At 41.9% G+C, this 17,750-nt stretch overlaps 1 long non-coding RNA gene across 1 annotated transcript; it reads right to left on the minus strand.

Moving 5' to 3' along the window:
• Positions 1 to 8,203: 8,203 nt before the first annotated feature.
• Positions 8,204 to 9,055, minus strand: LOC144799059 (uncharacterized). The gene is made up of 4 exons (XR_013603740.1): positions 9,000 to 9,055; positions 8,765 to 8,910; positions 8,653 to 8,678; positions 8,204 to 8,335 (listed from the first exon to the last, which is right to left on the minus strand). It is a non-coding gene; the product is annotated as an uncharacterized LOC144799059 (long non-coding RNA).
• Positions 9,056 to 17,750: the final 8,695 nt, after the last annotated feature.

Raw genomic sequence — 17,750 nt, forward strand, 5'->3', positions numbered from 1 at the left:
TCCAAGCACAAGTTTGCTCCTTATTGCGTGGGAACGGTTCACTGTTGTCAGGGATTTTGTGATGCACTTCCAAAGGAGTATGGGAAAAGAAAGTAGTAGAGGGGAGGTTAGGAACACTATTAACTCTGTACAGTGGTCACAAGGTGGTGGACAGGGATTATGAAGGTAAAGATTGTTTTATATGTTTTAAGGGCTATTTATATAATTGCCATCTGGTGTACACATCACGGCATAAAAATGACAGTGTCTTGCGGTGCTCTTTTTATCAAGTTTGCGGGAGGGATACTTCCCAGGAGCACTATTTACTTATAATGTGCTGTTTACTTTTCTGATGGGGAGGTGTGGTTGCGCAGCAAAAATTTCAGTCTAGGTTTGAAACAGTTTTTATTTAGCAAATACAAATAAACTTACTGCAGAAACTGACGCTGTATATATGATAGCGGGGACCATTAAAAATGGAATTTAATAAAATATCAGTTAAGTGTGGCCATACCCTCCTTTTTTCTGCTATAGTTTGTAAAAGTGTTGCCCCATATTCTTGATAATGTAATAGGGCATCAGTTACTTTTAGATAAAGTAGAATAGAAGTGCTACAACAAACACTCCCGCATTACATTGAGGTCAGGAGAACAAGTAAAAAACAGTTAAATACAAGTGACTTCATATTACATAGAAATGTATGCATTATTATTTTTCACATTTGTATTCTGTAAAATTCAGGAACGTTCTGTCGTAGTGCTTAGAGGTCGCACACTGTTCCACTAACAAATCACATACTCACTTAGGAATTTATAGGTTAGTACTATTATAATATACAGAACTGGTCCTATATATTCTTTAGGGAGAAGGTGAATAGGAACCTCAAATGAGAAGAATAGAAATTAAAAAATAACATTCAGAAATGTAGGGTTTATCAAATAATTAAACTAACAAAGTATGTATAAAAGCTATATTTTCATTCTACAATTTTGTAAAATATGCTCCCTGAAAAAAATATCTGATCAAGTATGTTCTAATGTTTCCTCAGCTGTATTACAGCTGGCGCCGAAAAATCTCCTGTTCCTCTTCTGTAACAATAGGACAATCTATTACAATATAAAACTATTGATACCATTGTTACAGTAAAAAGAAAAGGAAAATAAAGTTATCTATTTAACAGAACATCCATAACAAAATACTTTCGAGCGGTGATTATTTTCTGAGCTTCTTTTCTCGGGGAGGTCAAAAAGTTTGATCTTCGTGGCGATGGGTCATAAACTCCTCTGAGATCATGACTGTGAAAATTAAATTATATATATATTCACAGTATATGATCAAAAGGGGGGGAACAGATTAAAAACCAGAAGCTAGTGACGTTGCTTAAATATCTTTACTCTTTGTGCCGACGGGTCATGTTCCCCCTGAGATCAGCATAACTGTTAATATTATAATATACATATTAACAGTATATGATCCCTAGGGGAAAACACACTGACAACTGGAAGGTGGTGACGTTTATTGTAAATGTTTAGCGTTTGCGCCGATGGGTCACCAACACCTCTGAAGCGAAGTACAGTGTCAATATTATAATCTAGAAAGTCACAATATATAAGCTGAAAGGAGACAGAAAAGGAGCAATGTTTGTTGTAATCTATCTGTTTTTGAAAACAAGCTGCTGACGTTACAGAGAAAAAGGGAAAAACATGCAATAACTTTTTTCTAGATATAAATGTTTAAATATTGACAAATAGCCCCAAATGATAACTATCTACTATGCCATAATAAAACAATTTACAACTCTGGAATATGTTTGTTGACGCAAAACAAGAATCAGATGCTACAAAAGGGAACCTGCATCACAGATTGGCGACGCAGAAATAACTCTCAAAAACTAAACTAATTACACAATAGGTATGGTTTATATAGTTTTTGGTTGTTTAGTAGTCTATGGAAGGAAGATTTGGCTCCACCTATGTTAGATGTCACGTTTTACAGTTTACACGTGCTCACGTTTTAACTGTTTTACTTGTGCACGTGTTGGGAAAAGTTACAAACTGTGAAGCTGTAAAGGTTTCGATTTCCATAGTAACACGTATAAGGTCCTTATTATCTACATACGTTGGAGAGTTTACAAAGAGTTACCCGGTAAACTGTGTCCATTGCATTCTCATGATTAAAAACATCTAAATAGAAGACATAAAAAAAATATCGTTTACAATAGAAGAAAAAAAACGTATTAATATTGGTTATCAATATGCTTTTTAATTTTAAAAAAAAGCCAGCATTTGTAAAGCGTAAAGCTACCCCCGGAAAGGTGTGCCGGCGCTTGGGGCGTTTGGAAGATTAAGCTGGTTGTTACCTACAGTGAGATAGTGGTGGGCTAAGATGCTGATGGACTTTGGAATCTAACTGTGAACGATGTTCTTGAAAGTCAGGTATTATAGGTGCTGCGTCATACTTTTACCACACTTTTATGTTAATTACTGCTAATTAAGTTGAAAATATTCTTAAATTATAAGTAAGGCTCCTTGATTTATGTTTTTACTGATTTGTACAGATAAATACAGACAGAAAAGTATTTATTTTCCTCTCTGTATTTATTTTAAAGTGTGGATAATAACGGAAATTGGGTTATTTTTTGAGCGTTTGTAAATGCTGTCAATGATGAGTACTAAGCCAATAGGTCTGTCGTTCTAAAAGTAAAAGGGTAAAAGCAATAAAAGACGTTTAGTAAAGAGCCTTAAAGAGCAATATATATCCTCGTATAAGAAAACTTGCACATTTTAATACGAAGGTTGTGTATAGTTTATCATCTAAGAGTGTTTACATGAGAGAAAACGGTCAGTCTTTCAGCCATGAGTGCATATTTATCAGTCAAATAAATGTGGAAATATACTAATTTCAGATTCATTTTTTACAAAACCCGAAATATATATGGGTAAATACACATACAATTATTTAAAAAAAAATATGGATAAATATAGATGGAAATGTCCAAAAAAGAAATACCATGAAACCAAGAGGTATAATTATAAGGTATAAAACAGTACTGTTAAGTTTTTTTCACTATAAAAAGTAAACACGTGTTTTTAAATTTTACTTAACAAACACTATAGGTTATAGGGATATTGTAGTTCGATATTGACATTTTAAAAAACTTTGAAATTCACTGAAAAACCATAGGTTTCAGGCAGGTTATAGTTAGGAATTAGCATTTACAAAATCTTAGAAATTCACTGAAAAAAACATAGGTTTCAGGCAGGTTATAGTTAGGAATTATCATTAAAAAAAACTTAGAAATTCACTGAAAAAAACATAGGTTTCAGGGGTGTTATAGTTAGCTGGACATTTCACTCATACAAAACCATTGAAATTCCTCCGTTATAGTTAGTTGTACTAAGTATAACTCACGCGCCTGCAATCCACTGCTGATGTTGTCACATATTACATCATTCATGACATGGTCAGTGACATCACTGATGACATCTCAAATGATGTATTAAAAAAGAAAGTATTACCATAAAAACAATACCGCCGGCCAATTATAAATGAGTTCAAACATCCATATCTTACAAATGCAGAGACCTCAATGTGTAGTGTTCAAAGAAAATCACCAACCCCTGGTCAAAACCCATACTAGATAGAAATACCCAAAGCTTTGACTTGTTGACTCTGTCAAAGGCCCTACTTAAGTCCATGAAAAATAGGTACTAGTGACCCCACTTATTCACTGTATATTTACAGATGGAGATGTAGGTATTGCTCAAGTGTACCTAGACTTTTTCTAAAGCCATATTGAACTTCGAATAAAACATTGTTCTCTTCCACCCATACCGTAATTCTGTGTAGAACTATTTGGCCAACCACTTTAAACTTGAGTCTATCAAAGATATAGGCCTCTAGCCACATGGGTTTTACCTGTAGTTTTTTGTAATACTGCAACATTGGTTGTGGTTTGCTACATTAAACATTCAAATGGATACCCGCCCACTCCCAGAAAACGGTTACTGGCCCTCATCACTAGTAGATTGGAGCACGGCAATGCCCTCTAGCCGGAATCAACAAGAAACTCCTCCGCAAACTCCAGACAATCCAGAATGCCGCAGCCAGACTAATCCTTGATATCCCAAGGCACAATTGCATCACCTAACACTTCAGTGAAATGCACTGGCTCCCCGTCGAAAGAAGGATAACTTTCAAGATGCTCCACACGCATACAGGGCCCTCCAAAACATTGGACCTCAATTCCTCAACAACCGTCTCTCATTCCATGCACAAAAGAAATACCTACGATCAGCCGACCTCTCCCTAGCCCCCGTCCCATGCTTCTACGGAACAGAGCGGGTGGAAGGTCTTTCTCCCACCTTGCAGCCAAGACTGAGAACAAGCTCCCCCTCCACCTCTGGCAAAGCCCGACACTGGACGAATTTAGAAAAGACCTCAAGACCTGGCTCTTTGAAAGACCCCCAACAGAGCTGCACCGCCCCAGCACCTTGAGACCCTAACGGGTGAGTAGCACGTTTTATAAACACTGATTGATTGATCAGGATGTATGCCATTGGTGATAATTGGGGCCCAAAAATCATTGTTAAATTGGTAGAGATCAGTAGGGACCTCATCAGGACCCAGGGATTTCAGAGATGTTGGCGGTCACCATCTAATGCTCAAATCTAACAGAGTATAGGTTATAGTCTTCTTTGCATTGCTTGGGCATGATGTTCAAGCCCAAGTCCACCATTTCCTGAGTGTTAAGCTTGATTGAGTTAACAATTTTTCAAAAGGTTCTGGTGTACTTTGAAGAGCAGGAAGCAACAAGGGTCTCCCAGGTTTCTTCCCTTGGTACCGGCTTGCTATTCTTAAGGGTGAATTTGTAAATAGATGACCATCTAGGGATGTCATTACTATCCCTGGGGTTCCTGTTTAAATACCTTTAGCACTCGTAGTAGCTATATTGAATTAGGAGGACCCCATGGGCCCTTCAGGAAAGTGACACTGCTTACTATTTTAGCATTACAGTCACCATCTAAAATCAGGTTATAACAGTGTTGTTACATTTGCCCCGTGTCTCAGTACCTCAAGTACTTCAAATAAAATCTGTTAGCTGCCCCCTTTATCTCCAAAGCAAACATTGTTATAAAAGTTTCTGAGGGAAAAGAGTGCCTAGGGCAAATAATCCCAAACATTTGGAAACCTGGGAGGGAGGGAGAGAGGGAGAGAGGGAGAGAGGGAGAGAGGGAGAGAGAGAGAGAGAGAGAGAGAGAGAGAGAGAGAGAGAGAGAGAGAGAGAGATACAGTTATGCCTTTACAATCAAGGAAAACTCTAAAAAGTGTCACGAGGTCACCCGCCGCTCGGCCCAAACTGGAGGGGGCAGCAGGCAGACAGTATCTAAAATAACCATCCCAGGTTATATTGTTACAGCTCACATAATGATGATGTCATAATTATTGATATGATAGCCAATTCTCATACATTAATGTAGAAGCTATATTCCAGCAAATTACATTAACATTAGGGAAGCAGTAAAGCTCATCAGGTTCAATTGGAGCCCAACACCACACAGTGCCAAAAACAGTCCTCAACCTCAGAAGAGCCTTGAAGCAAAGATACCTCTGAGCTGCTCTCTAAGCTGAAATAAGCATCAAAGGTAAAAAAGACATTTGAGGCCTAGCACAGACAGTTTCCATATACAGCGCACAAGACACTGATGTCCTGCAGACACAGTAAGCAGACATTTGACAACGCATCATCCACATTGATTCTCTCGCAGGGCACTTACTCGGCAGTCCTCCACAGCACATACAACCAGCTCACCAAAGGTAAAGTCTTATTATTGAGGAACCTGTTTCAAATGAATTCAGGGTTGTTTCCAATCCTAAAACAAGCATTTGCAATGCAATAGGTCTCGCATTTGTTAAAGTTAGAGCTGTTGGTGTTGAAAATGACAAGGTTTTTTACTTTATTTTGCAGTGCAGTAATTACATTTGCATAGGGCTATTGCCATTGGTATCAAAAAACAAAAGTAAAAAACATTGCCATTTTTAACGCAAACAGCTCTAAGTTTAACGTTTGTGTTTGAGTAATTACACAAACAACAATTTAAATAGCACTTAGTGATTGTTTTTTTTACTTGATAATGCTACTTGCCTCAATGTAAGGTGTGGGAGCACTTTGAATCATATGCACACATTGACAATAAATTACAAGTATGTAAATAAAATACAGGATGTTACGACAACTGGAGGCCGCTCCCTTTCGTTCCTAGCTGCACAACATTGGAAAACCCTACTGCTACAACCGCATGGCGGTAGATGCGCGTGTACTGAAGAGGCGTAGGACAGATTAAGGGTGAGTGAGGGCTTCCCCAATATGAAAAAAAAACTGGTGAACACCATTAAGCCGGCACCGGGCCAGGTAAAAAAAACAACAAAGCACACGACACGAAGGGCATGGATGGGGGAGTGAGTGGGAACAGTGGCCTGATGCAGAAAGTTGGACCGTAACTGAAACGAGCAGGAGGGCGGAGGCGGCAGCTACAGTCCTGGGGGCGAGCGTTCGCATGAAGAGCAGCTCTTCACAAAACTTTTATTAAAGCCATTAAAGTGAAAGCTCGGCATGGGTCACTTTACAAAAAAAATACTTTGTTAAAGTAAATTTGGTTAGCCACATGTAAACAAAGGTGCACGGACACCATAAAACTAAAAGCACAGCTAAAAAAACAAGACCTGGGATTGTGTGTGCACAGTGTTTTGCACACATGTGTCCCGTTTATTGATGTCAGACGTTGTGTGCACACCTGTGTCCCTGCTATTGATGACAAGAGCTGTGTGTACAGTGCTGTGCACACCTGCGTCTCGCTTATTATTATTATTATTAAGCTGTTTTATAGCGCGCTCAATTACTCCGGAGTATCCTGGCGCGGAAAAGAAAGAGGAACAGTAGCAGCAGAGTGTTAGCAGTGTGGCAGACAGTGCGCATCCTTAGCGCGTCTTGTGAGCTGTTCACACTTGCTTTCCTCAGTGGCAGGCTGGTGACCTTGCTGGTCTGTGCGGTCGCTTGGCACCCTCTACTATCAATCTGCATGCATAGCGACAGCCATGCTACTCTAGAACAAGCCTCTCCCTCGCAGCTGCTGTCAGCCTCCCAGCACAGCGCGGCTTCACTCTGCTTAAACATTAACATGTGTGACGAGAATAATTCACCTGTGCGTTCATGCTCTAAGAAGGTCACAGGTTTTTTTATTAAATAGTAATGGAGTTTATCTGCACATTACAGGAAAGGAAACAAGACGGCATGCATCAACTGGTGAATCTATAGCTACACACGATTGCACTAGTGAGCACATATCTACAAAGGTATTTCGCATATTTACATACATAGGTTGCAGATTTGCCCACTTTCTCGGGACACTTGGTTCCAAAGTCTGCTGCTCAGCTGCCAGACATCATCTGTTTCTTAGAACAGCATTTTGTGCTTTCAGATTCTTTCTAATAAAGAGTGGTGGGCACGCGTCACAGCAAGCCATGTGGTTTCAATTATCGCGCCCGTGTCTGGGCACGATAATTGAAACCACATGGCAGCCGGTGCACGTAATAGGCACCAATATGCCGTGGGCAGAGCAATACTCCCGCCTTTGGCTAATTGCATGCTGTCTTTTATAAAAAGACGCACGCAAAGGCCAATAGCCTGGCCCAAAAGGAAAAGCACACGCACAAGCGATTCCTAGGGACGTTTTCAAACCCCCTCCAAGAGGTCTCTCGCTGCGCGTGCAGTGCTGCGCACTGCAACGCTGGCCGCATGACCTAAAAAGACAAAGGCAACTACCAATGACACAACTCTACTTCTACTACCAACACCACCCTACACTCGAGCTCTGATATACAGGAGGATATTATTGACAACCCCTTGCCCCCATTAATATCCATGGCTAAATGAACAACAAAATGACAAATATGTGGCAGTATTATAGGACACTGCACTATCGAGGCCTGGGAACGCCGAGGTCTGCAAGGCGCTCTACTTTTGTCCCTAAAGTTTCATTTCTTAAAACATATCTTTTCACTCTAATTCAATCTGAGAATTATACATGCACATCTTCAAAAACATCAACAAAATGTACACACAAATCTTTTATGTAATTTAGATTTGATAAACAAAAGACAGTCATTGACTTTTTACTTTCGATGCACTCATGTTATTACCATAATCACATGCTATGCAAATTGCTTCATTGTTAACAATTCTTCCAAAATAAAAGCCCAATGCATTTTGGGTTTTAAATAAACCCTTCTTCAGGGGTTATATATCACAACTATGTTTTCTTGCAGATTTTCTGGCTTTAAGTCCTACTGGTGGACACTAGAATACAAACAACACAGAAACCAATCATGATGCTGATGTTATTTTGAGTCAAGTGTGATGTTACATTTTGTTGTATAGGATTTGCACATTTTAAAATAAACGATGTGATGAAATTGTCTTCTAAAACGCGAGTTGTGCTATAGTGTGATTAAGTGAATTTAATAAAAAAGAGAGTTGTAGTGACACTCTATAAAGAGGACGGTTTGTTTCTGTGGTTATAGTGCTCTCAACAAAGTAACGTGCTCCCTATTCATGCTTCGTGACGCACTCGTGTTTAATTACGGTGCCCAGTGTATGGTAAAAAATATACTCACAACAACGATTTCCAGCAATTCTTGTACTAAACAAAAAACCAATTACGGAATAAATACTACTGACAACTTTATTATTGACACTAATTTTGTCACTGTAATTAATGTCTCTTACCGATTTCGTGCTCCAAACACATACGAAGTCAGTAACTGCGGTGGTGCTACACGTCCGGATGCTATGTGCACCGTGTGTTAACCGTCGTATTCCAAGCCTCTCCGACTTCCAACCTTACTCACTTCTATACACAAGTACCAAAAACACTGCAAAGAGAAACCTCCATGAGTCATTCCTCCTCGTATTTAAAGCGTGAGGAAGTCTGCATTTAGACACACAGTATGCCGCTGCTCACCTAACTGTTTACTTGTTCGTGCGTTCTCCAACCTCAGCGTCTGCGTCTGATTCTGCACTTCCGCTTTGATCACCTGATGGATTTTAAAACCCTCCTATTTCTACTTTGTCGAGTCTTCAATAAAACTTTATTCAGTGAGCCCTTTATGTGTTGAGGCTTCACCGTAAACCTAATTATGAAGTATTATAGGACAGACATTTAGATTGAGGAGTCTTTGTAAACATACTGTTAACCCCGGCGTCCTCAGTGTGGTGTTCCTCTTAAGTTTTTGCCTTCAATCCTTCCATTTTGCTGACTTCGTTTTTGCTGGTCTAAGGATTCTGCATACTTGTGCTCTCACCCTAAAACTTGGTGGAATTGGTTTACACTTAATTGGCATATTTAATTTACTTCGACTTCCCTAGTGAAGTGGCACCACCTGTTCCAGAGCCTGTAAATTAAATGCTACTAGTGGGCCTGCAGCAGTGATTGTGCCACCCATTTAAGTAGCTCTTTAAACATGCCTCAGGTCTGCCATCGAAGCCTGTGTGTGCAGTTTTAAACTGCCATGTCGACCTGGCAAAATAAACCTTTTGCCAGTCCCAAACCTTCCTTTTTAATGCATGTAAGTCACCCTTAGGGTAGGCCCTTTACAGCCCAGATGGCAAGGTGCAATGTTTTTAAAAACTTGCAGTTTAAAGAAACAAGAGTGACTCAAATGTCCATGTGAACATGGGTGTCAAGTGTAAACTTATAACAGGTGTTCAGATGCAACTCATTGGAACATTGCACTGAATTAATCAATATTTGAGAGTTTTTAATCTTGGTAAAAACATTCTGTCGTAAGTGAATCGCAGCATGACTAGTGTATTAATCAATTAGTCTGAATTAACTTTATGTTCAGAAAATAATTAGAAATATATACAGCAAAAAAGTCACACACTATCAAGTGAGTAGTGAAGAGAGTTTTTCAAGAGGACCCCAACTGATAAGAATCATAGGCGAACAAAGTAGAGGAAGTGACAATGTGTAAATAAAAAGGCATATTGATGTAAGTCAAAAGACAGCCAATGGTATTGCACACAAATAAGAACACCAGCCAAAATATCTGCTATGTTAGTAAGATCTCAGGTCTGACTTTGGATGGTGTCTGCGGCATTTTGACCCTCTGTTGGATAAAAGGGTCTTATCAGGACTTGAAATTACATGGGGAGTGGTTGAACTGTGTGAAGGGGGTGAAAGCAGAATGAGCTAGGCTGACTGCATTGGATGTGGCAAAGGAAAGCCACTGAACAATGCTTGGTCTGTGTGGGATGCAGAAAACTGCTTTCATGGGCTCATTGACAGTGAACTTACCTGGGTATTAAAATTCGATCATCTATGCAGGAGATAGTAGATGCCAATTGGGTTATGTTAATGCGCAATATTCAGGATTCATTAGATAAATGGTCTCGACTTCACCTCACTTTAATTGATAGAAGCAACATTATTAAGATGAATGTTCTGGCCAAAGTATTAGATTTGTTTAGAACGGTACCACTAGAATTCAGTACATCCCAATTACAACATTTACAGTCTACTTGTTCTAAATTTGTGTGGGCACCTGGTAAACCAAGAAGGTCTATGCGATTTCTGACTCTACCAATTGAACGCGGGGGATTAGCAATTCCTGATTTTGCTTTGTATTTCTATACCTGCTTTTTGTTAAAAATGCGGATATTGTTGACTGGAGAAGATGTAGGTAACGAAGCAGAAGCTCCCTCAATTTTTCAGATGTTGTTAGGACCGGAGGCACAACAATGTTTATTTAAAGGGACAAGGTTTAAGGTGTTAACATCGGTCTTTAATGTTTGGAAACAAATACGTAAACTATGTCAAATGGAGAAATTGTCTTGGTATACCCCTACTAATGCTACAAAACCTTTACCTTCTATCTTTTGGGACAGTGTTGCTGTTGGGTGGCGGTCAAGAGGGATTGTCCAATTGAGGGATTTTATGAATATGGATGGTTCTTTGATTTCTTTCGTTGATATGTCTTGATTATATAATCTATCTAAGACTCAATTTTTCAAATATCTGCAAATTCGTGATTTCATTTTACGCAGAAGAATTACATTGTCTCCCAATACAGTTGTAATGGCCATTCAACGACAAGTAAAAATTGGGGAGGTGTATCAGTTATTGCTATCACATAGAAAAGATGATTTAGAGAAACATGATAGCAAATGGTCTGTCATTTTGGGGGTAGATGACTTATCCGTGAAAGACGCTATCTTAATGTCAAGATAATCATTACTTTCTGCTAATCTGCGGGTGCAATGTTACAAAACGTTTTTTAATTTGTATTACAAGCCGGCACGCATGTCTAAATGGGGAACAGGACAAGATGGAAAATGCCTTCGATATGGGGGGGGGGGAAATGCTGATATGCTACATATTTTTGTCAGTTGTGGGCATTTGGCAAATTTCCTTGTTAATATTGAACAGTTTTTAAGTAGAATTATTGGGATGCCGATTGTTATAACCTCTTTGATTATGCTTTTGGGCCTAGGGCCACAATTAGGGAAGGGTACCCCCCTATTCAAATATCGGCATTTGATCTTTATAGCCTTAACTGTAGCAAGGCTATGCATTGCAGCAGATTGGCTTCAACCTTCAGCTCCATCTTTTGAACTATGGAGGACAAAGATGTATAATTTATTCAATCTTGAGTTCAGTTTATATTCTGTTAAAGGGGTGAAGAAATGTAAAATTGGTATCGAAATATGGGGATTGTTTGATGAGCATATGCATATTTGAAGTGATATAAATGGATATATCAATTGTTGTTTGTTAAGAAACTGTGGAATAAAATAAAAATAAAAAAGACAGTGAAACACCAAGGTGCAATGGTACTCATGGGATGTAACCTGTGAAAGTTAGAGGTTGCTGATGCAGTGAGTGAGCAAGGGCAATCATCAGGGGGGAAAAAACGCCAACATCCCAGATTGGAAGTTGCACAGACATGGGTATGCTCTAGATACACAGCCGGGACAGTGCTAGCATTGGCTCTCTCCCAATCTGAGACATCCGTCTTATAGGGGAGTTGGGTATGTACATTTTAGATTTACATGTCCTGGTGGTGAAAAACACAAAATCATTGTATGGCACTGCACAATCACAAGCCCCAATTCTCACTGATGATCACCAAAGTGAGAAATTGGTTTACTGTATGAGGGAGGTGAAACCCTACTCGAGCAGCAACTCCAATCCTTGTGAGGGTGAGGCACAAGCAAACCCCGAATTAGCCTGGGCTCTCCCCTCTGGTAGCTTGGCACAAAGCAGTGAGGGTCAACTTAACAGCAATGTGTAAAGTATTTATGCAGCACTTTAAACAAAATTAAAGTGAAAACACTACACAAGGAAAGCCCCACACCAATTTTGAAAAATAGAACAAATTCTAATCACTAAAAAAGACTAAAACAATAAATATCCAATCAGTAGAACCGGGAATATGCAAGTTTAAAGATTTCAGTGAAAGTAGAGTCAAAGAGCACAACTGGACATCTGATCGTGTGGGAACAGGACAAAGTCACACATTCAGGCTGACCGTGATGGCGCAGGGCTGGCTACAGGGACCCAGTTTGGACAACTGAGCAGGTGTACCTTAAATTCTGGTTGCAGAGCTTAGGGAAGTCAGGTGTCAACGATGCGCTGTGCAGCTGAGGCGATGCGTCAGTTCTGAGGAACTGTGAGGCTGGGATGCAGGATCGTGCATCATCGTCGACGCTGCTGCCGATGACATATTTGCGATTCGAGGTCCTGTGTCAGGGGGTGTCACACAATGTCGGTTCCAATGCAGGCTGCAAGGTCGATGTGGAGTCCTTGCGCTAGGAGAATCCTCGCACAGTCTGGTCTGCTTGGTGTTGTGCCTCGCAGCAGAGGAGATGTTTCGGTTCTACTGAATCCACAGATGGGCTGGTATACCACCTTCAGGCCCGCTTCCAAGGACTGGGATGGCACCAAGGACTCACAAGTTTCTGGGTCCAGGTAATGAATCAAGGTTGTTGGAGCATTCGGTCCAAGACACTCTAATGTCAGCCACTAGCCCTTGGAGTCACTCGGGGGTCCTGGTTTCAACAGATAGCGGTTCAGTACTTATCACCCAGGCAAGAGGCTAGCAGATCAGTGCAGCAGATCAGCACAACAGAGCAGCAGTCCTTCAGAGTGGTAGACCTTCCAGCAGCACAGCAGTCCTTCATGGGAGAGTCTCCACAGATGCAGAAGTGCACTGAAGAAATGGTGCCTTATGTCCAATATTTATACCTGGGTATTCCTTTGAAGTGGGTGATGCAGTGATGGTGGCAACATACCTACGGTGCCCTCAGGAGGCCATATTCCTAAAGGTCTGACGTTGTTTTGGGGGATGACATTGACAAGTGGTTTGATGCTTATTATAATGTGGCTTTAGAGATGCCTGAGGAGAACTGGGGGAGAAAGGTGGGGCATTGCTAGCCTCTGGACACATATCCCTAGAGAGGAGAGGGATTCCCTACTGCCCCTAGAGATGGGTGACAGGATGTGTTATCTCCCCATGAAGGAAAACCTGTAAGGAAATATGGCCACACCCAGCAGAAGAATATTGAGAAGTTTAGGGACAGTCAGAAAGTGCCCTAGCAGTACTGGGTGGACCTCTTTTGCAAGGTATTAGGTGGTAGGTGAAGGACAGCGAAGTAAATGATTACAAAAGGCTGTACAATTTGATTGCTAGAGAGTCTTTGTTTTGCAGATCAGCGCCAACACCTGATTAATAGTAAGCTCACTGACCCCAGGGTGCTTGGTAAAGGGACGGACTACTTGCTCAGTATCAGGATCCAAAATAGGTATCTGGGGGTGGGGAACACCACAAGGGTGGGCAGGATCCCCCCAGAAGAAGGAGTGAGAGGCAAACAAAATTAGTTTTCGAAAACCTTCAAAACTAGGGTCTGGACTCCCAAATCCTGCCTCCACAGAAAAATAAGTGGTTCCCTGATAAGTCCTCAGTAAGGCAGTAAAGTGCTATGAGTGCCTTCAGATTGGGCACTACAAGGGGGATGTTAAGTGTCCCGAGTGGGCACGGCTCCTACGGGAGGGCAGACACCATGTCGGATGTCATCTGGTTACCTCAGAAAAGGTAGTTCCTAATGCATTCCACCAGGTTATTGCAGCTGACAACCAAATGAGTCTTTGGGGGGAAGGGGTCCCAAGTTCCTTGAGGGTAGCTGTGTGTCCATCCACGCCTGTGGAATGCATGCTTGGCAATGACCTAGAGCACACCATTTGGAAAGAGGTGGTGCTCAGTTTACACCTAGAGATGTTAGGGTTCCCTGAGTGGGTGTGCCATGGCCGCCCAACTAGGTATTAGGGAGGACCTTGAGCCTGGTAAACTTCCTGTTCAAATATATCTTTGCCAAGAGTAGTTCGATACAGTTGGCATTTATGGACTTAACTATTGTCTTTGACATTATAGGTAGATCCAAGCTTTGGGATATTTTAAGCTCCATGGGACTTTCGACATCTTCATTCTGAACTATCTGAATCAGTTCGGTATGGTGATGGTAGAGAATGTTCATCATCCTTCCAAGTTAATAGAGGAGTTTGACAGGGGTGTGTGTTAGCACTTATTTTATCTTTGATGTATATAAATTACCTTGAAACTAAATTGGTGAATGTTTAAGCAGACTTACCGCTGGCTTACAAAAGATCTATACCAACACTCCTATACACTGATTATGCTATGTAACTTGCCAGGACAGACAATGGTCTAAAGAAATTAATCTCCCACGTGCCTGCCAAAAGGAGATTGGACAAGGGACATGGGAAACCCACTCCTGAAACTACCACAGCCCGGGAGGAGGCTGAACCTGAGGATGACCCCCTGGAGTCTACAGGGGTAAACATTGCCACCCTGGGAATCCTACCTAAACTGACTAACTGGCAAAAGGAAGGGGGTCCCACTGGGAAAGAGTTCTACAAGGCGCACAGATGGAGTTTCCTACTCTGCAGGGCCTGCGCGGTAGGCCCAGGTAGCTGGCGACACCTCTGGTGATCACTTGATCTATTAGGAGAATGGTCTCCTGAATATCTAGCCTAAGGTTCCTGAGCCTGGTGCAGCCTGTGTGTTGGTGATCACTCAGTGCTACAAGGCCTTCCTACTGGAGCTGGCTAATGATGTTCCATCTAGGGCAGACAAGACCTCTTAAAGGTTTGTCACCCAAAGTTACTGGCCCCAGATGAGGATGGCTTAGGTGCATTCTGCAGGTCATGCCCTACCTTCCAGGCTAGTGGGAAGTCCGGAGGGAAGCACAAGGCTCCCCTACAGCCATTTCTTGTCATTAGCACTCCCTTTGAATGGGTGGGCACCAACATTGCTGGGCCTCTGAACCCCAAGACAGCCCTTGGCAACAGGTTCATCCTGGTCTTGGTGAACCATGCCACGCAGTACCCTGAGGGTATACCTCTGAGGACAGTGACTGCTCCAGTGGGTTCAAAAGCACTGACGAGAATCTTTACCTGTGTGGTATTCTCCAAGGAGTTAGTATCAGACCATGGTACCAACTTCATGTCTGCATATATGAGATCCATTTGGAAGGATTGTAGGGTGACCTATAAGTTCACCACACCCTACCATCCCCAAACGAATGGGCTTATTAAAAGGTTCAACAACAGCCTAAAATACATGATCTTGGGCTTATTGGAGCCCTTGAGGCAGAAGTGGGACTTTGTCCTGCCATGCCTGTTCGCATACAAAGAGGTACTGCTGAATGGGGTTTCATTCAGACCTTTTGAACTTCTGTATAGGTTACTTCAGGAAGGGCCTCTCAGCCTGGTAAAGGAGGGTTGGGGGCAATCTCCCAAAAAAGCCCTGCAGAATGTAGTCCGCTACATGTTGGCACTCTGTACCCAAATGAAGCACTTCTGGGAAAAGGCCAAAGAGAATCTAGACGCCAACCAGGAATTCATAAAACTGTCATGGCTAGAAGGCCACTCTGGTCGAGTTTTAGCCTGGCCAAAAAGTGTGCATGATGGAGTCTGTGGAGCCCAGGGCCCTCCAAGTCTTGCCTCAAACCCCACATCGAGAAGCCAGAGCTGTGCTCCTAGTCATGGATGATGGAGTGAAGGAGGAAAGTGAACCCTGATCTCCTTTCTTCCAAGGAGCAGGATGGACGTGCCCTGACCCTAGAACAGAGGGACTGCTGCAGCAGAGGGCAGGCCTGCCTATCATGAGCAATAAGTGCCAGGTAGGGCAGGGTACCATGGTCTACTTGGGCCATCAACTCGGATGAGGCAAGGGACAGCCCCTGTAGGCCAAAGTCATTCTGGCTTGGGAACCCCCAAAACTCAGACAGAAGTGAAAGCCTTCCTAGGTCTCATCAGAGGAGATTTGTCCCAGGGGTATGGCACCATTGTTGATGTCTTGACAGAGCTGACTTCTAAGAAGCAGCCTAGACTGGTGATCTGGACGGAGGCATACCAGAAAGCTTTTGATGCCCTGAAGAAGATCATGTGAACAGCACCTGTGTTCAAGGCCCCTTCCTTTTCCAGAGAATTCATTATGCAGGTAGATACCGCAGAGCATGGCTTAGGGACCACGCTCTCACAGCTGAATGAAGAGGACCTGGATCAACCTATAGGCTTCATCAGTAGGAGGCGACTTCCCAGGATACAGAAGTAAGAGTGCAATAGAAAGGGAAGCCTTTGCAGTGTTTTGGGCACTGAAGATGTTGAGACCATACCTGTTTGGAGCTCAGTTCTGGGTTCAGACAGACCACAGACTTCTCAGAAGGCTAACACAGATGAAGGGTGAAAATCCCAAACTGTTGGAAATGGAGTTTATGGTGGAATACAGTCGTGCAACAGACCATGCCAATATTGAATGCCTCTCCAGGTTTTTCAATCTTAGTGATGAGATCTCCCAAGGGGTTTGGCAGTTGAACACGCTTTCAGCTGGGGGGGGGGGGGGTAGGAGAGGGCACGTTGTAGACCTGACATCCTTGGTGTGGTTACCCCACTTTGTGCTTTTACCCCCCTATTTTGCTTACTTCTTTTTTTCTAGCCTTAGGATTCTGCGCACTTACCACTGCCAACCATTTTGAAAGTGTGTGTGCTCTCTCCTTTAAACTTGGCAAACTACTTGGCTTACACTGAATTGACACATTTAATTTACTTACAAGTCCCTAGTAAAGTGGTACCACATTTATTCAGGGCCTATAACTTAAATGCTAATAGTGGGCCGACAGTGTGCCACCCACTTAAATAGCCCTTTAAAATATTTATCAGGCCTGCTGTTGCAGCCTGTTAGCGGTTTTAAACTGCCATTTAAATCTGGCAGAATAAAAGTAAAGCAAGGCCTAAACCTTCCTTTATAAAGCATATAAGTCAGACCTAGGGTAGGCCCTAAACAGACCCTAGGGCAGGGAGCATTGCATTAAAAAGTTGACCATGTACTTTTATGTTTTGTATGTCCTACCTCTTCCATAAGATAACATTGGGTGACTTTATTTCATTGAATACATGAAAACCTTTGCTCCAGCATAGGTAATAATGTCATGTTTGGTCTCTAATTGAATGTGTAAAACCCTCTGTAATGGTAAAGGCACCTAGGCCTGATGGGATCTCTCTGGACTTATTTAAAGAGAACACAGAATTTTGGTCCCCCTACTTACAAATGTTATAGATTCTGCTGGTAAGTTTGGAGTTCCACCCTCCTGGTGCAGGTCTGTAATTGTACCAGTTTTTTAAAACCAGAAACGC

The sequence above is a fragment of the Lissotriton helveticus genome, chromosome 1_2 (genome assembly GCF_964261635.1).
Source record: "Lissotriton helveticus chromosome 1_2, aLisHel1.1, whole genome shotgun sequence".
Classification (NCBI taxonomy): domain Eukaryota; kingdom Metazoa; phylum Chordata; class Amphibia; order Caudata; family Salamandridae; genus Lissotriton; species Lissotriton helveticus.